Genomic DNA, 27,738 nt, shown 5'->3' with positions numbered 1-27,738 from the left:
GACAGGTGGGACTCCTGGATGCCCCATCTCCGCCGGTGGGTCAGGGAGGCCACGAGGCGCACCTGAGTGGGTCAGCCTCCTCTCCCGGGGTGTCAAGCCTATGTCAGGGGCACGAGATGCCGGGGAGAGAGCTGGTGGGTCCCTCGGCCTCCAGGACGAGCACAGGAGCCACAATCCCCCCCAGCGCGGGCTCTGAGCCAGACACTGCGACAGGACTTGGGGTTGCACGTTATCTTGGGGACACCTTGCTGTGCTGTGACTGACGTACTATTTAAGTCTCCACTTCAGGGGATCCCTGGGTGGCTCAGCGGTTTGGTGCCTGCCTTTGGCCCGGGGTGCGACCCTGGGGCCCTGGGATCCAGTCCCGCGTCGGGCTCCCTGCATGGAGCCTGCTTCTCCCTCTGCCTCTGTGTCTGCCTCTCTCTTTCTCTCTCTCTCTCTCTCTCATGAATAAATAAATAAATAAATCTTTAAAAAAAAAAGTCTCCACTTCAGAGATGAAGAAAAGCAAGGCCTGGAGGGGAAACCTGACCTACCCACAGCCTCCCAGCCAGGCAGGAGACAGGCTGCTGTGCCGGAGCCAGCGCCCCTGCTCAGAGCACTGCTCTTGAGGCTACTACCGCCCCCCAGACCCAGCGGGGTAGGACAAGAGGGACCCAAACACCCTGCCTTCGCCACAAGCGATGTCTTGCTTGCAGATGCATCTGTCCTCCTGAGGGCCTGATGTCCAGGCCACGGCCTTCTGCCTTCCCTGCCCAGTGCCTTTCCCCTCGGCCTGCATCTCAGACCTCAGGAACCTCCGGAGGCCCTGCCTGCCAGGCCCAGGATTCCATTTCTCAGGAAAGGCATCCCCTGCTGGGACCCAAATGAACCCTCTAGGGATTTTTCAAACAAAATGGTGAAACACAAAGGCTCTTTAGAGCAGCACAGGAATCTGCACTGAGTGATTGAGGATGAAAGGTGACTGCAAACCAACTGTGAAATGCAGTGACTGCTCGAATCCCACCCTAAAGCCTGCTGGGAGTGCGGCTGGAAACAGGTCAGCATTGTTACCGAGGGTCCCCCCCCAAACCCCCCACCTTCCTACTGATAGGCCCTTGTGAGATCTGCACGAGTCTGCCTAAGCAGAGCCCTCCAGCGAGCACCCCATCACCAGGGCCACGGCAGATCCTTCTAAAATGAAGTCCAGAAACTCAACTGTACCGACACCTCTAATGCTTTGTAACGGCCCATCTGCCTCTGAGCAGGTTCATCCAGAAGTTCTCCATGGCAAAGGCCGACAACTGGAAGATTCAATGGCTGTCCCTGAGAGCTATGAAAATGCTCCCACTATGTTGCCAAAGGCATTTGCCCTTTTATGAATACTTTTCCCATTTTTAGTTAGTGAGCTATTATCCAATGTCTAGTGGCTACTTGTAGCAGGCAGATACCCAGGGGGTGCAGGGAATGTGTCCTTGCCCCCCTGGAGTTCTCAATCCAGGGGAGACAAAGCCATGTTTGAGCTCTTTGGTGCAAAATAAACCAGGCCCTGTCTAGGCAGAGCTGAGAAATGGAAGGAACACAGCCTCTTCCTGAGGACAGGCCGGACAAGCTGCCTGCCTGGGTCCTGGTCCGAAGTGATTCATTCAGCAATGAATTGATCGAACCAGAGCTTATTCTAGTTTCACCCAGATCTTAGTGGGCATGTCTGTCATTGTTGCCCAAGCTGTGCCTCTCAAAAAAAAAAAAAAAAAAAAGTCAAAACCCATCTTTTCCCTTCCAAATATTTAAAAAATATTCCCCCATTTCCCTAAAAGTCTCCTCTGCCTCTCTTGCTTTTTTATAAATTTACGAATAATTCGTCAAGAATTGACATAGTTTATCCATTTCGGTAGTCCAACCCATGTAATTAATTAATTATGTTGCCCTTCTCACCTTGGATTCCAGGAAGCTCAGAGCTTAATTTAGACCTTGGTCACAGAAGTCAGGTTGGCCATTACAGTTAGAGAACTTGTATTCTCTTTGCTGACTGGGTTCTGATTTCCCATTTCAATTTTAATAACCTCACTGTCGTACCTTTTGTTATAAACCTCTACAAATCCTTTTTTGATTAGAGAATAAAATGAAGACAATTTTTTAGAAGGAATGGTCTCAAAGTATTCTTGCAAAAGAGGGTATTGATCACTTAAATTATCCTTTTCCAAGGAAGATGGACTTCATTTATGCCTATGAGCAGAGTTCTCCGAGCTTCCATGATGCTCAGACATGAATTTGGTAAATTGATGGGGACAGTTCTCATTGCCTATGGTCTGTTTTCCATTAAAGGCCCTTAGCAACCTATGTGCAAATCAATGTATCTTGCCAAGATACATTTATGGGTAAGCAATCATTATAATGTGCCTAGACCTGCACCTCAAACGTTTCACCTCAAGCAAGATTCGGGTCCCCTTTAATCCCCTGCTGGGTTTCTGCCCCATTCTGCCCCAGGTCGGGTCCCCACACTCCAAGATTTCGCTGAAAAGTCATTTGAAGACCACATTAATGAGCAAACAGCCTGGAATACCCATCTGATTTTAGAAGATTCCCTCAGGCGAGCATTAAATCCTCAGTCTCGGCCACACACACACACACACACACAGGCACGCACACGCACCCCGCCCCGCCCCATGTGCTGCTGCGAGCTAGCGAGCACTTTCAATCCTACCAGCTGATTGTGTTCAGCAAATGTTTGTAAATTTCAGTGGCCGTGTCTCCTCCACGCAAGGCTGAGCTTCCACCCCCTGAAACTGTGTTTTCTGAGTCTTTTGTGTCTCCTAATGGTGCCTGGAACATTTTGCACATGATAAGGAACTCAAATAAAATGAACAATAAGCGTCCCCAACCAGCTAGAGCTTTTTATGAGGCTCTCAATGAAAACACTGAACTGCATCGATGTCTGATCAAGGCAAACATCTGGAGATGCCAGTGGCAGATGCCCAATTATGCTGAGGCTGATGAATGGGCTCGGAGTTATTTGGGGCTCGGCAGCATCACTCAGCTGGGCCCGCTGCTACTTAGGTGACAGGCTTCCCCCTCCAGTGCACCCTGTGGGCTGGAGGGAGCTGGAGGGGACTGGAAGGGGCTGGGAATGTTTACCCCCCACCTGCCTGCCCAAGCCCCTAGCCGCCCACCACCACGGGTCCGTCGTTCGTTCTGTCTCCAAGGAAGAGGAGGGTCAGGTGAAACTCACTTTCTCATTCCTTTTCCCATTTCACAGAAAATATCTTATTTTCTATACGAAAGCGTTAATTATACCATGCGTACCATCAAACGGCACTAAGTGATAACTAGATGTTCAGGAGGTTGACATGTATATTTTTCAAGTAGCTCCGTGATTTATGATCTAATTTAGGTAAACGGCAAATAGTGATATCATAATAGCCCCCTTTTCTTCTGGTTTCCGCCTCATTGTCTCTGGGTATAGAATAAGAAATGAATCATCAAATGGGCCCCATGGGAAGAGTGACAGGCTGGCTAAGCGCATAGGCTCTATCGACACACCCATGGGGCTTCAGATCTCAGTCTTGCTGTGACCAAGGGCAAAAGTTGTGACCTCTGAGGGCTTCTCAGACTAGGCCTGGGTCCAGGATTGAGTGAGATGAGCCTCGTGGCACTACGTCTGGCACAGCGTTTTACCCCAAGCCTCCACATTCATCTGAGTGTAGCTGGGTTCACGATGGGAATGGATCCTAAGACCTCTCAGACAAAATGATCCTGGGTGTCTCCTCCCGTGAAGACTGGCCAGGCAGTCTAGAGAGGAGTGGGAACGTCACCGGCCGGGCCAGCAGGACGGAAGACGTAGCCGTGAGTCCCAAGGCTATGACCCCAAGCCCTCATCAAAACACCTGTCTTGGAGGAAGAAACCCTGCTGTCTACATCCAAAAGCTAGAGATTAAAAAGTGATAAATCCCCAAAGTTAAAAAATCAAATCAGCAGAAGAGCGAAATCTCTTTTTCTGAGAGTTACCAAATATCTATGTAAAAGCCAGGTTCTAGCCCAGCTCGGCCCACAGGGCCTGGCAAGCCTGCACACGGGAGCCTGGGGTTACAGAGAGGAAACTCCCGGCTTCCCACTTCTAGTGTTGCCACGAACGGGGTCTCCCACCAGGTTCTGGGTCGCAAGTCGTCCCATCAAGTACCGGTGCCTTTTTGTTTCCAATTTGGGTGGACCGCTTTCTTTTCTATCTTATATTCTTGGAAATGTTGTTTCCTGCTGTCATGATACCCCCAGGTTCTGTACTGGGCTGAGCTGGAAACACACCAGCCTCTGGGAGCTCGTGCCTCAGTGGCTGGTGGGCCTGGGACACAGGTGACTCCCCTCATCCTCCTCCTTGAGAGACCTCGGCTTGACCCTCAATCTTGCTACCGAAAGTCCTCTGCCGGCCCCTCCTCCGGCGCACCCATCCTTGCGTTTTCTAAGCTGCGGTCCTGAGAACTCCAGGAGAAAACAGAGAACCCAGGCCAGGGGTTGTAACGCTGCCCCCCATCCTAGCCATGCTGTAGCCCTGCCAGGAGGGATGGTGCTCCCTGCAAAATAAAGTGCATGGGCTTTCCAACAGCTCTGCTCCTCAGAGGCCGTGGGCCCTCTGACTCCTGCACGGCTTTTCTAGTCTCTCCTCTGTTACAAGATCCAGTGGAATATTCTTCAGGGCCTGATGCCCAGCCCCGGTTCTGAAATGAGCCGGGGTGAATCATCATGCAAGCAATCAGACATCAGCAAATCCATTCTAATTCACTCCATTTAAAACTTTTGTTTTCCATAAAGGATTAGGTTAGAAAAGAATTTAATCACACCAAATCCACTTCCAAAATGGATACAGATCCTAAGATCAAGAGTAATGATACGAAGAAAAGACTAAACCCCTGGTGTCGAGAACTCACGTTTGGTACTTCACTGATCACACCGGCCTTCCTGACACCAGGAAGCAGTCTTCCTCCAGGCTGGGGGTGCCGTCTTTGGTGTTTTCCAGCACAAATGAAGACGGAGGTAGAGGTGAGATCAGGATGCTTCTGTGGGCAAAGATCAGTTCTGAGCTGCCGCAGATTGGTGTCTCCTATGAGCCCGGTGCTGTCCTGGGTGTCGTGGATCCAGCAGTGGACAGACAGGAGCACTGCCTCCATGGAGCTCTACCTTCTAGGAGAGGAAGAAAGACAAATGGAAATGCATCATGTGTTAAGTGATGATATTTTGGCAAGAAAAATGGAGAAGGTGAGGGCAGAGAGGGTGACGGACGGGGGCATTAGTTCATGCAGGGTGGCACAGACTATTCCGAGGGGGTGGCATCTGAGCAGGGAGCTGAATGCAGTGAAGGATGGGCCGTGTGGACATCTGGGGACAGGGTATTACAGTGGGAGCCCAGACCTGGGCCCAGAGGAGGTGCGGCACCCTGATCCAGCGTCTACACATCCACGCTCCAGCTCATCGTCATTACGGGAGAAAAGCCTCCTCACTAGCAAGTCAGCAGAGCGCTTCTCTGTCCCAAGAGCCATTCTCGCCTTTTCAGCAGCCTCCTGGAAGCCTCCTAACTCAGCACACACTGACTTCCCGGGAGAATGATGTCCCAGGCGGGGTTGCATTCCCACCAGAGACGTCAGTGTCCCGTCAGGAAAGGCCCAGAGCAGCAATGCCTTAAACACGCTGTCATGGCATCCACAGTGCCACAGAGCAGAGCAGACCACTGGCAGGACACCCCACATCACCTGCCACCAGCATAAACGTGTCCACTGAGCTCATGAGGGTCCTGGTGTGTGGGGCCCCTGTAGCTGGTGTCAAGATGAAAAGCCCAACCAAGTCATGATTCTGGCCCAAAGCTTGTCCGCAGATTATGACAAATGTACACTCCAGAGTCTGTCCCAGGCTCGGGCCCCGCTCCTGGAACTGGCATGTCTCACACCATCCCTGTTTTCCAGGAGAGAGAAATGAGGTCAACCCGGAGAGGTGGGTGCCCTATCACTCAGGGTTCAATCGAGGCAGAATCACTGTAAATGTGGTGGAATAAGGAATTTATTATAAGGCTTAGGCCTTAGCGATTGTGAGAGGAGCTGGGGGAGCAAGAGCCCAAGAGGGGACTTGATGGGTCAGGGGAAGGTCACTAGCCAGCCCTAGTGTGGGTGAAGGGGGTCAAGCCCTGCACAGAGGTCTGGGAGGCAGGCCCACAGAGCTAAGGGAGGCCAGGGTAGGAGTCTATGGACCGTTGTTGGCTCTTGGGGGCCAGTGCCTCCGTAAGTTTGCAGAGAAGTACCTGGTGTGGGCCTGGGATTGTGGTCGGTCAGCTTGGCTGGCATTCGGGAAGGAGGTAGGGGCGTAAAGTTCCATCCAATGCAAAAGTAACAGATCCAATCAGTCATCCAATATTCTTTGGCCTATGTGACTCCCTAACCACCAGTTAGAAGAGATTCTATCCCAGTCAGAGCCGGTCAGAAGTTTGCCACATACTTATGCTCTGTAGCTGAGAGCTTTAGGATTCTCGGGCACAGAAGGGGCAGGAATGGCCAGCCTCGCCTGTTGGCTTTTCGCCCAGGTTCAGTTTTGAACAGGAAGGTGTCCCAAGTGTCTGGGCACTTTTGTCAGGACTTGAAGGATGAACCATGGCAGGATGAGGCCAAGGTGTGCACATGGCCAGTCTGAAAGATGCCCTTGTCTGTGTCTAGAATGCATGAATGTTTGTCTCTAATAATGGGCAATACTGGAAAAATTTTGTCTTTCTAATCTTTTTAAAACTATCAGCAAATGGGTTCCTCTTGTCTGAGTCTAATCCAACCACCACTGTTGTCTAACTCATTGGACCAGCTTCTGAATCTTGATAAATGTTGCTTTAGAGCCACCATATTGAATTAGGAGCTGATTATATCTGATTTACCCTGTAACAGGGTTAGGTCCATTTCCTAGGATGTAGCAGAAGGGCCTGATGGTCACCAAGCTGATCCATAATTACCTCTTAAAATTGTAGTCCAAATGGGTCATGTCAACAACAACCCCCTATTAAGGGGGTACCCCGGCAGAGCTGGGAAGCATTTGACAAGAAGTACCATGACTGTGGGCACCTCTGCAGAGTTCATGACACCCTCACCCAGGGCCACGTGGCATGTATTTGAGGGTGCCCCTTCCAGAGGCCACTTGCCAAAGGCAGGAAGTAGGACCAGGAGGCTCTGTGGCAGAGTGGATTGAGAAGAGCTCTGGTTTCAGAGTCAGGCAGAGCTGGATTCAAATCCCACCTCCTCCATGGTGATCTTGGGGAGCATGCACTCCTCTTGGAGCCTTGGCCACCTCATCTGTAAAATGGTGACAATAGTAGCCATTCTGCTATGCTGTAATGTGGGGATGTATGATGACCTCAGGAACTAGGCCTCAGCCCCATGGAGTCAGGAGCTTTGGGGTATCACGGGCAACACGGACGTTCCCCATTTATAATGAGGTGCTCTTCTCTAGACAAGGTTACTACTGAAGCCATGTCAATACCTGATTGTGGACAGGCTATGAAAAGCTGGTAGTGCGGGCATGAAGTAGCTGATTGGGCTCCAAGCCCCCAGGAGAATGGGGACCACTACCCACCCTCACACTGTAGTCAGTTGCCTCTGGGGGAGCTGGGTCTGCAAGGTCCTTCTGTGTGGGTGTGCCCAAGATGGGATGGATGGCACTTAGCTCTTCTGGACCCTATGGGACTAGAACTGATTCCCTCCAACTCAGGTGGCAGACATGTCAGGGACAGGGTGACCAAATGTGCAGTGGGGCATCAGGCCGTGGGGCAGTGGGAGTAGGATGGTGGCCCCTTCTGCCAAACTCCGTACCTCCACCCTGAACCCAGTCTAGAAGCAGCAGAGGCCAAAAGCCCCCATCTGGGGAAAGCGGGGCCTCCCCCTGCAGCCTAGCCAAGCCTGATTTTGAATCCTGAAGTGACCTCCCCCATCCCTACCCGGAGCGACAGTTTTCCTACTTCGGTGTTTGAAAGAGTCCCAGAGCCTCAAGGTGCGGGAAGAGGCCCTGTGGCCCGAAGAGGCCCGGAGAGTCTGTTCCCCTTGCGCGGAGCCAACCGCTACAGCCTCGGTGTTTAAAAACGATTGAATCAACAGAGGGACCGTTCATCAATATTTTTAAAAAAGGACTGTAATTAGAGGTTGGTGAACCCCCACGGCTCCTGGCCACGATGTCAAAGGCTTCCTTGACCTGGAGCTGGGAACAGAATGAAAAGCAACCACAGACACGGTCTGCCACGGCGTGTTCCGCCACAAATCCCACTCGCCAGGCGCTCCCCACCGAGGCTCATAAAAGATTCTGTGGCTGATAGAAATGGCATTTCACATATGTCCACGTCCTTTCATTCCTCGGTGGTTTTTCTTTCTAAACTTGGGAATACGGGCGTCCTATTTTAAGAACATTAATTACTGTCCAACTTCAATGTACTAATGGGAACAAAAAAACCACCCAACTTTCAACTGAGGAAAGGAAACAAAAATAATTCATGGGATAATTTTGTGTTCACATCCCTCAAGGTTGCCTGAGAACATTTGTCTAATGCATTTATTTATTTCTGGTCAAGAGAAGTGAATAGCTGGCTTTTTGGTGGTTTCTGGAGAACGAAGTGAGGGCTGGCCACCTCAGACCAGGATCCCTGGTCGGGGCTCAAAGAGGTAGTGTCAGGAAGGCAAAAATAGAATGAGGGAGTCGGCAACAGCTTTGACACATGGTTTTCTCATCCAGGGCCTGCCACATAGGGCCCTCCTTTTCCAGCTATTCTAAGTGAAAAAGAAAAGAAGTAAGATTATCCGAGAACTACATTAAAAACAAAAAAACACAGAGCTCTATTTTAGCCACGTTTTCTGCGTTCTTCCGCCTTCTCCCAAGTGTTCATTTTGGCTCCTCTTTCCTCACCAAAGCTAAAATGGGATGCGTCCCATGGTTCTGTCCTTGACCCCATTCTGTCCCTCCCCGGCCCTCGTCCGCAAGGGAGCCTTCAGTGCAGCGTCCACGTGGCCAGAGCTCAGGCACGTTCCACACAACCGCCTGCCTCTTGGATAGTCCCCCTCCTCCGATAAGGCCCCCAACTGCCCAGAACCAGGTCTGATGTCTCCCTTTGGAGGGTCACATCTGGGGCATACTCTTCCCCCCAGAGCCTTGTCTGTATGCTGGTGGCCAGGACTGTCTGACAGGTGACACATTCAGAGGCAGGGACTGGAGCAGAGGGTGCTCCCTACGAGATTCCCTGATAGTAAACGTAAGGGGAGACTGGGGAGGCCTCCCTCAGGCCTGAAGGGGAGGAGCAGCCAGCCAGGCCAGCAGGGGTTCCAGCGCGGGATGGTGGGGGGACAGGGTGAGGAAAGATCATCCGCCCTGAAAGAGACCAGGGACTGCAGGAGGGAGCAGGAGAGCTGTGGAGGCGCGAGGAGGGAGGATAAGACTGGCGAGCAGTGACACAGCAGGGTGTGGTGGACCTAGGACATGGGTTTCATCCTGGGGGTGTTTCCAGCTGGGAGGTGCTCGGGTTTGCAAGGAGAAAGAGGACTCTGGCTTCTGTGTGGAGGATGTAGGGTGGAGACCAGGCTGAAGGACCCGATGAGAGATGATAAGGCTTGGCCAGGATGGCTCCCTCGGCCCTCTGACACCCAGGGACCCCCAACAGTAGCTGCCTGGCTCCTGCTGGCTTTCCCTTCCCGGCCGCCCCAGCTCTGCCCAGACAGAACAACCCACAGACCGAGTCACACTCAGATGTTAAGGGCAAATAGTGGCACCATCCACCTCAAATCCCTCTGGGACGCAAGAGGGTGGCCACAAAGAGGGAAAGGCGGTGGCCACCAGCCTTCCCAGACTCCTGGGGGGTTCCTCCCCTGCCTGTGGGTGCCTTCTGAGCATTAGGGAGCCCTGTGGGCTCAAAACACTGGCCAGGATGGGGCCACGGACAAGTCTTACTCAGAGTCTAGGCTCTGCCACTCTCGCTATGTGATTCCAGAATCTTCCTTTATACAAAGCAGCCTACCTGATGCCCTACTTCAAACACCTGTGAAGTTTTCTCACAGCCCTTGCTGTGCCACCTGGTACATACAGAGGGAATCGAACGTTCTGATGACTGACACTCTGGCCTGGCCAGAAGCCATGGTGTTAATCCAACCTTGGTTCCCCGAGTGCCTTTCGGGGATCAGGCTCGGGGCTCGGGGTTCAGGGGGTCCTAGGCTTACGAGTCCGATGCCCGGTGGGGGTGCGACTGAAGCACGGGGGCTGGCAGCTGCAGAGTTGAGCCGCAGAAGATGGGTGCCAGGTGGACCAACGGGGAGGGTGTCGCGGACACTGGGGACAGCATGTTCAAAGGCACGCAGGCGTGAAAGAGCGTGGTGCGTTCCAGGTAAGACGAGAGCTAGGGGTGGGAGCCATCAGAACCAACCAGTGGGAGGGGAGGAGCGGCAGGAATGAGGCAGAGGGAGGCTGGGCCGGCACCAAAGGCCCCCCCAGACCAGGCTGGGTAGAGGGATCTGTTCGTTGCACGGAGGGAGCTCCAGTGCTGGATAGATGAAGGGGCAGATGACCTCAGAGTGGCTTGTGCTGGGGACCCGAGCTTGGACATGAGCCGGGGGGACAGCCCGAAGGCGAGCCTGGAGCTGTGCAGCTGAAAAGACGAGAAGTGAGGCAGCCCAGGGACGGAGGGCAGAGGAGCAGCAGGGACCGGAAACGGACCACAGGCTGGAAGTGACTGGCCTCGACTCTGGATGGGACAGGGGGGCGGAGGGAAGGCCCGAGCAGAGCCTCTGCCCGCTGCCCGCTGCCCGGCTAATGGGGGCTGGGCCCCCCGAGGCTTCCAGGGGCAGAACTCCCCTCCGCCTTTCCTCCATGGCTTTCACTCCCTCTCTGTCTTTCTCTCATCTTTAACTGCCACCAACAGAAAAACCAAATGCTTTTTTCTTTTTTTTAAAGATTTTATTTATTTATTCATGAGAGACACACACAGAGAGGCAGAGACACAGGCAGGGAGAAGCAGGCTCCGTGCAGGGAGCCCGATGTGGGACTTGATCCAGGGTCTCCAGGATCACGCCCCAGGCCAAAGGCAGGCGCCCAACTGCAGGTGTCCCCCCAATACTAATTTAATCATCTGATATAGTTCCTTGTTTTTAATCTAAAAAAATGAGTAAGTTGAAGCAAAATTTCCTGTACATTGTCTCTCATCTGTGTAAATGTCTAGATTTTCATTTTTCCTTGGTATATTTAAAAAAAAATCATTTCAGGCATCAGGATGAGCTTTTACAACACCCCTTTAGTGCCCAGCTGCCCCTCGTACCGCCCTCCCCAGAGAGCCTGAGGCTGGGTGGCACAACCCAGGCTTATCACCCAAGGGCTTGACATGGAGCTCTTCCCCTGTAGGGTCTGCAGATCTTTTCTCCAAGCCAGAGGGCACCTTCTTAAACCCCAGGATGTTGACATTTGGATCAACTTTTATTTATTTATTTATTTAAAAGGTTTTGTTTATTTATTTGAGAGTGGGGCTGAGGATAGGGACAGAGAGGAAGGGAGAAGTGGACTCCCCGCGGAGTGGGGCTGGATCCCAGAAAGCTGAGACCACGACCTGAGCCACCCAGGCACCCCAAGATCAAGTTTTACAAAACGATTTCACTTTGAAAGACAAATAGCTAATAAAATAGATTCTTTTTTGGTAACCACCCATACACCAATCAATCTGTCACTTGGAAAACTGTTTCCTGAGAGGTGTGAAATGAGGCCACTCTGGAGTTCTGTGGGAACAGAGAGACCCCGAGAAGCCTTCCACTCCCAGATTACACTTGGCACCCCAAAACAGGGAAGCTACCTGATTCAGAGCATAGGGAATACACAGCTGATTAGTTGTTCAATCAATACCAACTTTTGTAAGAGAGCAGGAGGTGGCTGTCCTACTGTCTACATAGAGCCAGCCCACACCATCACGGGTATATCTTGCCTCTGTCTCTGTCCAATTCCATCCCTATTGGGAAAAAAATTTTAAGTAAGTATTCCCCACCTAGGGGGCTTCTTCTGTGCTGCAGACTTTCAAGGGACTTAAAGCAAAGGGTCAACACCACCAACACAGATCAAAAGGAGAAGCCTTGGTTGTAAGACATGGCCTGTCTGTGCCCACCAAGGCCGCCATCAGAAAACAGAGACACTCACCCCCTGCACACTACTTTTGGATCTGTGCTCGGTTTCTACTTGCTTTTTCTACCTTTATTTTCTCTTAGCTCTAATTCCCTCACTGCTTTAAAAAAAAAAGTCTTATTATCTTGTACATAGAACACATTTTAAGTCTTTTTTGGAACAAATGGAATAAATCTTAGTTAACAGAAGCTGCTTCAAAGCAGCTCTACCTGCAGAATTCTGCTGTACCAAACCTAGAAGAGCAGCAGGCTCCTACAAGTGCTAAACACAAAGCAGCAGCAGCACACAGTGGGCCCTCAATAAATGTCAATCAGTTTGTTTTTTAAATGGTGGAATCTGAAAGGCTTCAGGAACAAATGAGATGGACTGAGTAATAGCTGCTGTGAAAGAAATGTGACCAAAAAATATTACTAATAGAATAGATCAGAACCCCCACCACCAAGCCCCTCAAAAAAGCTGTAATTCCATGGTGGATACTAGAAAAGAAACATGTCTGTCAGTAGAAGTCGGGATAACTGAAACAAAAGAGCAAAGAAAGAAAGCAGTGATGTCCGGGCTATAAAGTGACATGTCAAACCAGAAATGCAGACAAAGAAGACAATCAGAGGTACAAATAACCCACTGGGAAATGGGAAATGGTGTCACAGCCCTACAGCAGGTGACAGAAAGATAAACGGGGTGAGGCACACGATGAAGGAAATGTCAGAAAAGAAACAATACAAGAAAAGTTTCAAGAGATGAAAAAAAAACAGCTCAGCCTAGAAATAAAGAACGCACACCGTGCCTTTCAAGGTTAGCCTGAGAGAAAGAAATCAGTATTTGCTAGTTACAATTTGGAATGATAAATGATCTGGCAAGCTGAAGGGAGATATGTTCGTTTGAAATCAGATAAGAATGACAAGAGAACTGACATCACAAATAGTGAAGACAAGATGACTCTCAGGAAGAAATGTGCCATTTGAACCACACATGAGTGTCCTAACCACATGGCAGTCCTAAGTAAGACTCACTCTGTGTAAGAAGAAAACAGACTCATTTGAAAAATGGGGGAGGATTTATGCATAATTATACTTAGAAAGAGAGAGGGAATGTCTGACTTTTTACAAAAATATGAAAGACAAAAGCTGATATAACAAGACATTGGAATTAGAATGGACTGGCTGAAGGGATGCCTGGGGTGGCTCAGTTGGTTAAATGTCTGCCTTCAGCTCAGGCCATGATCCTGGAGTCCTGGGATGGAGTCCTTGCTCAGCGGGGAGCCTGCTTCTCCCTCTGCCCGCCTCTCCCCCTGCTTATGTTCTCTCTTTCTCTCTCTATGACAAATAAGGAAATAAAATATTTAAAAAATATATAGAATGGACCAGTTGAAAAAGAAAAAATAAGTGGTCTGACAAAAATTCAGCCACTCCTAAGATTTAACCTACACTCTAATAATTCCCAAATCCTGCTCTAGCAGACTTCTCTGCTGAGTTGTGGGTCTGATTATCCCCTTCTCACCAGCCATCCCTAGCAGTGACTCTGGGGTTCTTCTGCACCCAGCCAATAAGGTCTCCACCAATGCACAGACAAGCCTGTCCAACCATGCCTCTCCCCTTCCCTTTGTATTGGAGGTGTAGGGGTAACTCCTTCACCAGAGTACAGTCAAGATCCTTCCCAAGCCCAGCAACTGCTTCTCACCCTCAGCCCAAGGGATTTCTGCCAACCCAACTTAGTCACAGCTCTGCATGACACCTGACCCTGACACTCAGCTGGAGGACTGTGTCACTTTACATACGTTTCCAAATATCTCTGGGTTTGAACCTTGTTGACAGTACCTGGCCCCAGCATTAGCATGTGGATAACTAAATCAACCTCCAAGGTGCCAGGCCCTTTGCACACATGATTTCTGGATCTAAGAAGTCAGAAAGAGAGGAGAAACTGCAGAAAAAGGTAGAAACGGAGGCATCTGGGTGGCTCAGGGGTTGAGCATCTACCTTTGGCTCAGGTCATGATCCCGGGGCCCTGGGATCAAGTCCCACATTGGGCTCCCCACAGGGACCTTTTTCTCCTTCTGCCTGTGTCTCTGCCTCTCTCTGTGTGTCTCTCATGAATAAATAAATAAAGTATTAAAGAAAGAAATAAGGTAGAAACTGAGGCTTGGAGAGATGCCCTGAGACCACTTACTGGTCTAGGGAGCAGATCCATCCAGCTCCACAGCTGGTTCTGCTAACTGGGCTGTGTCTCAGGGGACGTAGAGGCATCCTGGAACCTGGACCAAGCATCTAGGGACATGGTTTCACTTGGGGCTGCACGTCCATCAGAGGTCACTCCAGGTGCTGGTCTGTGGTCCAGGGGCCTGCGGCCTTGAGGCTCCTGGTGACAAGCAGGCAGGCGCGTGCTCAGGACCACTACTGGATCCCTAGACACTGCCGCACTGTGCTGGGTAAACAGCCCACTTTCCACACCCGCCCCCCAGGCCCGCCCTGCCCCACTGCCTATTTAAGCAAGAGGCCCCGACTCCACTGGCCCAGGCACCGCCAGCTTCCGGAGCTAGGAGAGCAGCCCTGCAGGCCTCGCTCACTCGGGGATGAAAGGTCCTTCTGTTTCACCATATCCTACCGGTGCGTTTTGAATGATGCTGCTGAGCTGGGTTGTAGCGGGAGCTGATTCTGCTGGCCTGGGAGTGTATTGAGATGTGTAGCGGGCCGAGGGAGGCTCTGATTGAATTTTTCCTATTTCTAATCCCTGACTTGATGTGATCTTCTTTTCAAAGAGGCAGAAAGCCCGTAGTTGGTGAAAGGACAGAGGAGAGCATATTTCAAAACACAGTCTGGCTGAGAATATCAATGATCTGAGGTGTTTTTCTTTTCTTTTGAGGAAACAGAAGTCCTGTAATTTCAAGGTTGTAGAGATCCCATTTGCCCCTTGGGAGCCCCTCCCTAAATAGCCAGTTGCTGTCATTTAATTCTATTTTGAAAAAATGTGCAGAGAATTTTTTTAGAAGAGTTTGGTGAGGGAGGGAGGTTGTGTAGCTGGAGGGAGACAGTTTGGGGAAGGTCTCACCACAAAGGGTCTCCTCGAGAAGCTTCTCACAGAGAGATGGATGAAGAGTGAGCTCCTCCCCACTCCAGGGTAGTGGGGCCTGAGAGTCTCAGAGGCTGGGATGGCTCAGGAGAGGGCTGCCTCCTTCGTGTTCTCTTCTAGATGTTTGCCAGTCTGTGGCCTAGGGTCAGGTCAGCCCACAGAGAAGATAAGGACAGAGGTGCATGCAGGTCATCAGCCTACGGAGGGTGAAGAGACAGACGTGCCAGGTACAGGGGACCGGACCTCTCATGGAGGCCAGAACAGCAGGCCACATCTGGACGCCCCAGGCTCTGGGTGGGGAAGGATGCCTACCAGGTGGTTAACTCAGAGGAAACAAGTTAGGGTGTCCACAGGGGAGAAAGGGTCCCTAGGGGAACAGAGGACCTAGGGGCTGTGGCTTCCTTCTTGCCACTCTAATGTGGCAACATCAGGTACCCATGCTCGTGGCTGTCCAAGACCCTGGAGTGACCCCCGGCGTTACAGGGAAGGGGGCACCTGATGCTCAGACAGGTAGCAGACCCAGCCCTAGAATTCAGGTCTCCCTGGAGCTTCTCCCTATAGATTTCTAAGCAAGAGAGAGCCAGATATTTGCCAAGTGAAGAAACACTCTTGCCAGCCCTTCTGCAACATCTTTGGCTTGTGGACCGAGGGACTAGGACTTAAATTTTCAGATTCTTCTGAAACACAGTTTGAGTGATGTGCAAAATAAGTGTATATAAATGACGGGAGCTGGTCCAGGGGAGCGCTGGGGAGCAACGGTTGCCTCGGAGATGTGACGGTAGTAAAGAGAGTCTGGCAGCAGAACTGGCTTCAAAAGGTGCAGGGCCAAGCAGGGAGCAGCGCACGGAGCCGGGCGGGGCGCGGGGCTGAACTTCCCAGGCCTGAGGCCAGGAGGCCGGGCCTCCAGCGGAGGATGAGGCTGGAAAGTCGAGGGCGGACTTGGGGCTGGAAGGCGGGACTAAGGAGCCAGAGGCGCGCCTGAAGCTGAAGCCCGGGGGCGCGGGCCGAGAGCGGCCGGGTGGGGCGGGGCCTGGGAGAAGGGGCGGGGCCAGCCCGGGCGGGGCGGGGCCAGAGCGCGAGGCCCCGCCCACCAACCCGCCGGGGCGCCTGTCTGGAGGGAACCCGCGCATCGTGTCCCAGGCCTCCACCCGCACGTGTGCTCCCCACGGTCCCCTAAAGAGACCCGCTGAGGTGGCCGGGTGTTTGCTGAGCTCCCCGGGCCAGCCTCCCCTCCCCTCCGCTCCCCCAGGGCGGCTTCCTCCTGCCTCCCCCACCCCGCTGTCCCTCCTCTAGGCCTGGGTTCGGCTCTCCCCACCCCCACGTATCTCTGCGAGATTACGCACAGCTCCTGGGGGAGGCTCCGACTGTTCTGGCTTCCCCCTCTCAGATCAAACCGAGGCCGCGAGGCTGGGCTCTGGGTTAGCCCCTCGCCGCCACCCCGCACGTCCCCGCTGGCCCGGCCAGCTGTCCACGTGGAGATGCCCTCCCTCCCACCGGCAGGCGCAGTCCTCCTCACCTGTCAGCCCTCGTCCCCCCAGGCCCGTGTAGGTCTGCGCACGAACCCCCGCCCCGCCCCCTCCGGCTGCACTTCGCGGGGACAGCCGCGTCCACACCCTCTCCTTGGCGACGTGGAGGGTGTGGCGCTGCCTCGGGCGCAGGTGGGGCCCCTTGGTCTTTGCACCTGGCTCACCTGTTCTGGGCTGCTGGGTAGCTGTCGGTTGAGTTCCCGGCACTCGGTGAACCGCTCTTCTCCTTCCAGGTCCTGACTGCGGTGGCGCCCCCTCTTCAGACGAAGAGAGACGGTCCCAGCGGCCCCTCCTCAGGTAAGACAGGGGCTTCTGGAGGGGCGAGTGCCCGTGCGGGCCGCCCCTCAGGCGTGTTGTCTGTAAGGAGGGGCCTGTGGAATTGCCTAAGAAAAGGTTCTGCTGTTTGGTTAAAAAGTCTGGGAACACAGCTGGGGTAAGCCGTCGGGGCTGGCCCCCCTCCTACCCGGAGCTCCCCAGCCGAGTACAATGCCGTGGAGGGGTGTGTCTCACCCACCCAAATCGGTGGAGAAAACACAAACTCCTTCAATACACGGGGAACACTTGAGGCAGCACTTCTCCAAAGTGAAGGAATACAATTTAAAGATCTTGGGAAATGCAACCAGATATCATTACCCACTAAACTATTTTGAAAAAAAAAAATTTTTTTTTAATTGCTTAAAACCCAGAGCTGGTAAAGATGCTATGAAACAAGCACTGTCAAACAACTGGTGGAAAGAGATTTGGGCGGGAGGTGGGGTGGAAGAGGGGGTTGCTGACACTTGTCAGGCATCAGGGGTTCCTATTATCTGCCTACTATGTCCCCAACACAGCTAGAGTCTGGTGATGGGATAAAATACTAAGTACTTGCAGGAGGACGCAGGCCTCGGAGTTAGAAAACAAAACCTGCATTCTCTGAGACTGGAGGTGGAGCGGGGGCGGTGAGCGGCTCCAGGGCTGCTGTTGTCCATCGCAAGAGCAGAGTCCCTGGTCTGCAGAGACAATCCATAAGGCCACCTCTGATTCTTCCTCCCTTTGCTTTGAGGAATAGAATGTGTCACCATTGCTCAGGCTCCTCTCTCAGTTCTGTTTCTAGCTTGGTACATCTCAAGATGTAGGGGGCTGGTCCCCCTTCTGGTGTGCAGACAGCAAACATGAGCAATAAATGCACAGAAACCACCAGCTGTCGAGAGAAATGACCTGTTTCAGCCAGGTCAAAGGTCCTCTCGTTATCTTTGGGGCCATAGAGTAGGGGATTGGCTGGGGCTTAGTAAGAGGTGGGCACTGTGACTTTCAAACCCCGAGCCCCCTGCTGGGGCCTCATCCCAGCACACAGAGGAGGGCTCAGGAGGGAACGGCCCCAGCAAAGGCAGGGAGGTCTAGAAGGCTGTGGTGGGGAAACCACACAGGGCCCCTGGGAATTCAGAAGTCTGAGGCAATGCAGAGCGATCGGGATGCTGCCCTTCCCTGCCAGGTGCTTGGGCGTCTTCCTGGGGTCAGCAGGGGCCACTGAAAAGTTTAACAGGGGAGTAGTGTGGTCTACTGTGTAGTTGAAAAGTTTAAAAAGATCCCAGTAGCTGCCATGTGGACCAGAGGAGGGGAGGCCAGCTGCCAGGAGACAGGTGGTGGCTGTGCAGCGTCTCAGTGGGACAGGGCGGGGCCTGATCTGGCCATAACCGTGGGAACCGATAGTAGGGGTGAGGGAGGCAGAACTGGTGCTGATGGGAAGAAGCAGGGCATGGAGGATGTCCAGAGTTTCAGGGACTACTCAGGGGACAGAGCTGGTGGGGTGGCAGTGGATGAAGAAGTCAGCTATCAGGAGAGACACCTGGGAACAGGTGACCCTGAGGGATCAGGCACGAGAGGAGAGAAGGGGCACGGGTGCCTGGGGGGCTCAGCGGTTGAGTGGCCGCCTCCCGCTCAGGGCGTGATCCCAGAGTCCTGGGATCGAGTCCCACATCGGGCTCCCTACATGGAGCCTGCTTCTCCTTCTGCCTGTGTCTCTGCCTCTCTCTCTCTCTCTCTCTCTCTCTCTCATGAATAAGTAAATAAAATCTTTAAAAAAAAAAAAAAAAAGGAGAGAAGGGGCAGAGGAAGGTCTAGCTCCTCAGGGTGGGCAGGGGAGGACCGGACAGCAACGGGTTTGGAGAAGCAGCCCCAGGGCCAGGAAGGGAAGAAGGATGGTGGCCCAAGGACCAAGGGCAGAGAGCCAAAGGATAGATGAGGATCATGCAGTTTAAGCCTCCTGTTGGGCTTATTTTTAAAAGCCAATCAGGTTGAAACTGCATAGACTGTTTTCTCATTGGTGCTGACCTCTGTTCTGGCTATTTTCTTTCCACAACTCTCCCAGAAAGCCTCGTGAGACACCCTGTCCACCTTCTGTCTAGCGGTGAGGGGGGTGCAGGAAGCCTCAAAGGGGTGGGGGGAGCGCTGCTAGGACCCTCAACCAGCCAGGGGGTCGCTCAGGCCTCCCAGAGTGCAGGACACAGGGCCGGCCAGCGAGGCAAGGCTCCCCCTGCCCCGAGCCCAAGGATTATCGAGGCCAGCCTGATCTGTGTGCTGTAGGGAGAAGCTACTCAGACGTTCTAAGCATTTAAGTTAAACAAGCCCAGCTCAAGACAAACTGTCAATGAATGTGCTGGATCCTCCTTTCAGGCCCATTTTCCACAGCTGCTCCTGCCCGGTGGCTCCTCACCCGCCTCCTGGGACCCGGTGGGTCATTGTGGTCAGGGCGTGGCCGAGCGGCAAGACCTCCTGAGCGGCTCTGCCTCCCGCAGGCCTGCTCTCAGCTCTCCCAGACTCTGTGCTTTATCTCCCTCCCTTGCTCGCAGCTCGCTGCTCAGCAGCTCGCTCCACCCACCACTTACCCCTTTTCTGTCTCCATGCCCTCTAGGAGGACACCCCCATACTAAAATATACACACCTAGAAAGCAAATGTTCTGCCCCCAGAAATCCCTGGGACCTCTCTGTGAAATACCCCAAGCAGTCAGAGTGCTGCGTCTGACTCATAGGAGCCGGATGCCAGGAGCCCCCAGCCCCTGAGTCGCCCCCCTCACAGCCTGGGCATGCACCCCTCAGCCAGCACAGTCTGACCATGTCTGACCCCCAACCATTAATCAGAGGCTGTTGCATCCAACTCAATCTGCACAACCTCGGTGGAGTCCTGACACTCCCTCCTCCTAAGCCTGTGGGCCTTGATTGGCCCCTGGAACCAACACTGATCCTTGGCAGAAGTTTCCAGTGGACCTACTTCCCCATGTGTGTGGACTTACTCTGCTACTTATATCACTAGCAGTGGCCTCTTCTCTGAGCAGAAATGGTTTCCAGTAAAAAAAAAAAAATTTTTTTAAAGATTTTATTTATTTATTTGAGAGAGTATGAGCAGGGGAGAGGGGCAAAGGGAGAAGCAGACTCCTTGCTGAGCAGGGAGCCCAATGTGGGACTCAATCCTAGGACCTCAGGATCATGACCTGAGCCGAAGGCAGACGTTTAACTGACTGAGCCACCCAGGCACCCAGTTTCCACTAGAAATTAAAAGATTCAGGCTTAGCTCCCCTGATGCCTCATGGTCCTAAGCAGGAATCAACTGTTCAGAACCATACACTGAGGGGATGGGAAGGAGTGAGTCCCCAACTTGGTCTGGATTTGGGGCAGAGAAACATCATTATTGCCATTTAAAATGGAGATCTTTCTTGAAAAGAGTCAGGTCTGGAGGGTCAATCTAGCTATGTACCTGAGAAACTGAAGGCTGTTGATCAGTAAGGCTTGTTTTTGGTAAATGGATTAAAGAAATCAGAAGCCTGGGGTCCCTGGGTGGCATAGTCGGGTAAGCATCTGTCTCTCAGTTTTGGCTTGGATCCTGAGATCGAGCCCCACATTGAGCTCCACTCTCGGCTCCGAGTCTGCTTGGGATTGTCTCTCCCTCCATCTCCCTCTGCCCCTCCCACTCGTGCACACTGCCTTTCTTTCAAATAACTAACTAACTAAATAAATAAATAACTAAATAAATCTTAATAAGAAAGGAGGAAGGGGGTGCCTCAGTGGCTCAGTGGCTGGGAGTCGGCCTTTGGCTCAGTTTGTGATCCCAGGGTCCTAGGATTAAGTCCCCACATCGGGCTTCCTGTGGGGAGCCGACTTCTCCCCCTGCCAGTGTCTCTGCCTCTCTCTCTGTGTCTCTCACGAAAAAGAAAGAGGGACGCCCTGGTGGCTCAGCGGTTTAGCGCCACCTTCAGCCCAGGGCGTGATCCTGGAGACCTGGGATTGAGTCCCACATTGGGCTCCCTGCATGGGGCCTGCTTCTCCCTCTGCCTGCGTCTCTGCCCCGCCCTCTCCCTCAGGAATAAATAAATAACATCTTTAAAAAAAGAAAAAAAGAAGAAGGAAGGAAGGAAGGAAGGAAGGAAGGAAGGAAGGAAGGAAAGAAAGAAAGAAAGAAAGAAAGAAAGAAAGAAAGAAAGAAAGAAAGAAAGAAAGAAAGAAAGAGAAAGAGAAGGAAGGAAGGAAGGAAGGAAGGAAGGAAGGAAGAAAGAAAGAAAGAAAGAAAGAAAGAAAGAAAGAAAGAAAGAAAGAAAGAAAGAAAGAAAGAAAAAGAAAGAGAAGGAAGAGAAGGAAGGAAGGAGAAAGAAAGAAAGAAAGAAAGAAAGAAAGAAAGAAAGAAAGAAAGAAAGAAAGAAAAGGAAGGAAGGAAGGAAGAAGAAGAAGAAGAAGAAGAAGAAGAAGAAGAAGAAGAAGAAGAAGAAGAAGAAAGGAAGGAAGGAAGGAAGGAAGGAAGGAAGGAAGGAAGGAAGAGAAAGAAAGAAAGAAAGAAAGAAAGAAAGAAAGAAAGAAAGAAAGAAAGAAAGAAAGAAAGAAAGAAAGAAAAAAGAAAGAATCAGAAGCCTTCCTCTAGGGCAGCCCTGGTGGCTCAGCGGTTTGGCGCAGCCTACAGCCCAGGGTGTGATCCTGGAGACCCAGGATCAAGTCCCACGTTGGGCTCCCTGCATGGAGCCTGCTTCTCCCTCTGCCTGGGTCTCTGCCTCTCTCTCTGTGTCTCTCATGAAAAAGAAAGAGGGACGCCCTGGTGGCTCAGCGGTTTAGCGCCGCCTTCAGCCCAGGGCGTGATCCTGGGGTCCTGGGATGGAGTCCCACGTCAGGCTCCCTGCATGGAGCCTACTTCTCCCTCTGCCTGGGTCTCTGCCTCTCTCTCCCTCTCTCTCTGTGCATCTCTCATGAATAAATAAATAAAATCTTAAAAAAAAAAAAAGAAGCCACCCAGCTGCCCAAAATCAAAGTTTTTTGTCTTGCTCATACGACATGTGGATTAGTGGGGGCCCTGCCCCATGTGTCCTCACTTTGGGATGCAGGCTGCTGGAGCACCCACCATCATGAACACTACAGGTAGATGTGGCAAAAGGAGAGAACTCTGGAAGTTAAGTACTCTGCTGTTAAGTACTCTGGCCCAGCAGTGACATATATCACTTGCTCTCACATCTAGTTGGTCAGACAGAGCTGGTCACATGATTCCACCCAACTACAAGAGGACCTGGAAGAGCAATCCTGCCTCATGCCTGGAGAGCAGGCTCCAGCCCTTAGGGGCCCAGAGGAAGGGAAGCAAGAGTCCTATCCTAGACTGGGAGGCAGAAGTAGAGACGAAAAGGGAAACATCTACCCAGATGTTCACAAAGATAAAGTGTGCTTATCTTTTAAGTAGTCATTCCTAGATGGAGACGTGTCCCTGTCTATACTAGCATGTCTACATCAGCAATCCATATCCAGAGCCAAGGGTTCTCATTTCCCTTTTCAGAAGTGCAGGCTTCAACAAGCAAGAATAGGTGTAGGCACAGCTACCACTACCAGAGGGGCTGGAGCTAGTGGGAACCCAGACCTGCAGAAGACCCTTGGAAGGCAAGTTTGGTGGCAGCAACTAGAGGGAACCCCTGGGGATCCAAGTTAGAGATCCCCATGATCTCTAACCCCACTAGCCTTTGCTGTGGACAAATGACCGATTCAGTCTGAGGCAAATGAAGCTCAACATCTCACTCTTGGGGGAAGCAGGCTCCGGCAGCCCCCAATCCCTCCCAGTTATACATTCTGGAGCAGGCTCTGAAATCCCACAGGCAGGTCGGAGCCCTCTCGAAGCAGGCAGTCCTCGGTTTAGCCTGAGTGGGGTTTCCTCTCTTAGGGGGAGGGAGTTCTTGCTGGTGCTGTCAGAGCCAAGGGCTCCAGTGGTACTGCGTGCGAGGGAGGACTGGAGCATAGCCTCTGAGAGGGCCCGGGACAGGGGCCTGAGCGCTGGCTGGTGAATGAGACCCAGCCTCTGCCCAGGAAGCCCCGCCCTTGGGCCCAGCTGCCCAGGGCTGCAGAGAGGCCTGGCGAGATGCTGACGCCTCATTTTATTTACTCATTCACACCGATTTGCTTTTTAATCTCTGCATAAATTCTCCTCTAGGACTTGGGTTTGTTAAATGTTCTTTGCACGGAAAACTTTAGGCTGAATGTGAAATGATTCCCTTCAGAAGAATTTTAGCAAGTCTGTTCTGTTTTAGGAAGGTTTGTTGTCTTCCTCTGTGTTCTTTGGTGCCTTGAAATGCCTACACACCGCTCAGTCGGCCAATCCATTCCAGGAGGAAATGCTGTACTTGAAATGCAGCTGAATGCTGGGTCTGCAGAAATCCTACCATTTGTGTGGACTTGTATTTAAAGTTCTACTCCCACAGAAAGTATGTTGTCATTTCTTCTTAAGCAAAGGATGTTCCAAGCCTTGTTCAGCTCATGAACCATTAACATCAGCAGGGAAGCAGGGACTTTGCGGGGACAGCAGCCCCAGTAGCAGAGCCCGAGAAGAGTGAGATCCCTCCTGGCCTCCATGCCCGGGGAGGGCCTCTCCTCGGGGTGGAGGTGGGGCTGGCCAGCTGAAAGCGTGTGCATGCTGGCACTCAACCAGGCACGCAGTGGGCACCACAGAGCTCCCCTGAGGCAGGCGACGTGACCTGCTGGGGCGTTCCAGGACCCCCTGCTCATGTCCGTGTGTGAGGACCAGCTCAGGCACAGACCTCAGCACTGGGCAGGTTCAGACGACTGGGGACAGAAGGCCCGTGCCATTCTAGATGTTCAGTGGTTGACACGTGGCCTCCTGACCTGGACCTCGCTTAAGGATGTTTTAAAGCCTCCCCTTCGGTAGTTACGACTTCCTGCTCCAGTCCTCCCCTGGAGCTGCCCTGTCAGTGCCCATATGGAGGAGAGCCTGGAATGATGTTAGTGATATTAGATCCGATTTTCATCAAGGAGGAAGCCCTGCCCCCAGGCTCCCCCTACCCTGGGCTCAGCCTCCATCAGGGCACAGGACTGCCAAGGAGCCCTGTGGGCTTCAGCTTCCAGCAGACCTAAGCAAACATAGGCTGAAGGCAGGTTCTTGAGTGTAATACAGGGGTATGTGGGAATGAGAGAAGATGCCACTCAGGACAGCTCAGGTGGGGATTTAGGTGCCAGCCACCATCCAGCCTTCTCCTCAATGGCCCCCTTTCTGGTCACCAATGGATGATTCTGGAATGGCAGACAGGAAAGGGTAGGGTGGCCAGATCCCCAAACAGCCCCATCCTATGATGGAGTCCATGGTCTCAGGGCAACTGCCCCATATCACTGCAACAAAAGGTCTTAAGCCCAGGAGTACCGCTGTTTTAAATATTAAATTGATTCAAGCACTCCTGGCACATATACCTCCAATGTGGATTGAGATTTGCTTTCCAGTCATGCAAGAATCAGCTTCATCTGGGCTTTCTGAGTTCTGACATGGAAATGCCGAGGCTGGCTGATTGAAGGAGTGCCACAGAGCTGCTTGCAGCCTGTTCCTATTCTCAGAAACCACATGATGCATTAATAGCTCCCATAGAAAGTATCTTTTTGAAAATTTTATGGCCCCTTTGCCTGCATCTGGTTTCTGCAGAAGCCTGTGACTCGGGCTTGCATAAGCAGCCCCCAACAGACGGTCCTGCCAGGAGATGGAGCCCCCTGCCTCCCCTGCACCATCCTTTCCCCTCGTTTGGGAGAGCAGGGCACCGTCTTTGTCCAGCAACCACTCACACAAGGAGGAAACTTTGAGGACTCCAGGTCCATCCTGAGGGCCTCTGCAGCAAGGGAATTAACAATAGCAACAGTAACAAAAATATTACTAGCAATGTGGCAGGTGCTGCTCTAAGTGTTGTTCATACCCTGAGATAGCGTATATGCATGAGACACACACATGTATGCAGAACAGATGAGCAAACTACAGCTCAGAGTCAGTGAAACAACTTGCCCAATATCCAGCAGGAGGACCTGAACCTGGCACATCTGACACCAACTCTGTGCTTGTAACACCTGCACTGCTACCTCCTGAGGGATGCTCAAGCCATATAGGCATGGATTCCTGCCATCGGTCTCACAGGGCCTTCAGGGACTCAGGAGAAAGGCCCCCCTTTGTCCAGTGTACAGGCCGGGGTGGGGGAGTTTGCCCAGGAGACAAAGACAAATCTTCAGAAAGATTGGGCCACTGGTATATATTAGGTGGAATCCCTTTGGTGGCAAGTGACAGAAATGCAACTTTGACTAGAGCAAAGAAAAGAGTAATGCACAAACTCACTGATTAGAAACTCTTGGGGTTGTTGTCTTCAGGCACAGGAGAACTGGAGCTCAAGTGCCCCCAGGACTCTCTCCTTCCAGCCCCAAGGTCTGTTTTCCTCTGAATTAGATTCACTCTCAAGGAAGACTCCAGAAGCTTCAGGCTCTTAATGCTTCCATCTCAGAGAAAATGCGGGCTTCTTTCCTATGGGGTTCAGTAACAACACCAGTGAAAGTTTAGGTCATATGACCATTCACCTTGGGGCCGGGGGGGTGGTGGTGCCAATGGACCTAGTGTGGCTCACTGCCCTCCCCTTGGGATGGAGTGGGGCAGACAAAAGTGGGTCTGCCACCGCCAGAGGGGTGGAGCAGGCTAGGACTTGGGCCTGTGCTGGTGCCAGAGACTCTATCAGGCACTGCTGGGCTGCTGGTGGGGGCCTGACGTGCAAATAGACACGTGCCCGATTAGAGGGACAGCTGGAGGGCGTGCAGGGCAGGGAGGGTATGGATGGGATGGAGAAGTTGGGGAGGGCTTCAGAGATAAGGGAACAGGTGCTTTGGATCTAGAAGGGTCAGTGGGCATTTACCTGGCATACCTAGGTCATTGGGAGCTGCTGCTACAGCACACATGTTCATGCCAGACCCCAGACTCCATTCCTGTGACTTTCAAGGATTAGAAAGGCATCCTCTTCAGTCTGTCCTCCTAGTGACCAGTTGACTTCCAAGTTTCAGCAGCTCAGAGCTCCCGTTGCTATGCCAACCCCCAGGCGGCAGGCATCCAGGCAGAAATGGGCTGGCCCAATCCCGGCGCCACCAGCGGATACAAGCACATTTGGGTAATTGGATTGGAGCAATCCTCTCAGTCTTTGCTGCAGAAACCTGGGGCTTGGGCCAGTGCCTGTTTAGACATGAGCCTGTGGACACAGGGAGGATGGGAGGAGGTCCCTCTGCTCCAGGATTCCCAGCCCAGCTGCTGGGAAGAGAAGGCTCAGCAGGCATGAGGACCAGAGGGATGGGCTATGAAGGAGGGACAGGTTCCATCCTCTGCCCAGCCTGGGGCAACTCCCGACCCTCATCAACTTCCCAAAAGTTCTCCAAAGCTCAGACATCTCTCAAGATGGTTCAGGCTTCCTTACAGGAGCCAGGGCTTGCCTTGGCCAGCAGAACTGGTCTGGCTTGCTCACTTTCCCACTGCAGGAGAAATTCAGAGTCAAAGTCAGCACTCACCTAGGACCCTTTGATCCTCTGTGCAGCAGGTCTTATGTACCAGCATGCCCGCCAGGTCCATTTCCCACGGAGATGGGACATGAGGTGGGTGTCCTGGTGCCAGGCTCACGTGGTATCCAGTAGCAGAGGGCCTGTCCACTGCAGCTTACCCAAGCAGGCTGGTGGGGACCTCCCTGCCATCTTCAACATCAAATAGGACAGGCCTGACCAAGGCGTCCTGTGGACACCCTCCCCAAGAGACAGCAACCAGCCCTCAGGGAGGTGTGTGAGGGAGGACCTTTGGCTTAGGCCTGTGAACAGCAGTCCAAGTCTCCCCTTCCCCGTGCTGTGGTGGCTGCAGGTCGAGTCACTACAGATACCAGTAACCCACAGGAGAAACTTTGGTATGGAGCTTCTCTCTGTCATTGCCCCATGCCTCGCCAGGTGTCGCCAATATATGAGCTCCCGGGCCAGCCTGTGACCACCACTTCCTCTCCCATCTGGACTTACAGTTGTCTGGGTCCCGAACTGCCCCGGGCAAGTTGCCCTCCCAGGTAGATCAGCCTGTGAACCGATCTGCTCCCTCTATCCAGTGTGGCCTGCAGCCCGGGCAGCTCGTCACAGTCAGGCCCAGTCTGGTCCTCGCTGTGGGGAAAGGAACATGTCCATGAAGGCCGGCAGCTCGAGCCTCAACAGGGTGGATGGGTCTCTGCGGATCTGAAGGGCAGTTAGGAGCTTAGAGGACTGGTGGGTGGGCTCAGACTGCCCCCAGCACAGTGCGCAGAACCAGCTTGTCCCATCTTCAAAATCCACTGAATCCACAGATCAGGGTGTAAGCAGCCAGAACACAGAGGAGCCAAGCTCAGCTGAGGAGGCCCACAAGGAAGAGGAGGGGAGGTAGGGAGGGATAAGTCCTCCTGATTAGCCCTGGAGGCAGGTATTGCTGACCCCACGTCAGAGATCATGAGATAGGCTCAGCGAGCCTGACCCCTGAGCGCAAGCTGAGCATCGGTGCAGCAGGGAGTGAGGGGGCCAGCCTGAGGTCTCCACTTCTAGGACAGCTTGACTCCCAGGAGCCCCCTCTTGGGGCCCTAGGTAGCCTCCGACACTGATCCTAGGGCTCCGGAGTGACCACGAGGACCTGAGGGTGTCTGGGACCCAAGCCCAGCTCTGGAGACTGGGGCACTGGGCAAGCGGGGGAGGAGGGGACATCCTGAGCAACCAGGAAGCCAACGCCAGGACTCAT

The 27,738-nt window shown here is 52.7% G+C and overlaps 1 protein-coding gene across 1 annotated transcript in view; it reads left to right on the top strand.

The window, feature by feature from the left end:
* SMPD3 (sphingomyelin phosphodiesterase 3) overlaps nucleotides 1–27,738 on the top strand; it is an 83,063-nt gene that overhangs the window by 36,636 nt on the left and 18,689 nt on the right. Inside the window, exon 2 of the mRNA XM_077888123.1 lies at nucleotides 16,949–17,012. The gene's annotated coding sequence lies outside the window, so the exon portion shown is untranslated. The remainder of the gene's footprint in view (nucleotides 1–16,948; nucleotides 17,013–27,738) is intronic.

Source organism: Canis aureus, chromosome 3, assembly GCF_053574225.1.
Source record: "Canis aureus isolate CA01 chromosome 3, VMU_Caureus_v.1.0, whole genome shotgun sequence".
Classification (NCBI taxonomy): Eukaryota; Metazoa; Chordata; class Mammalia; order Carnivora; family Canidae; genus Canis; species Canis aureus.
This window is presented reverse-complemented; position numbering and strand designations above follow the sequence as displayed.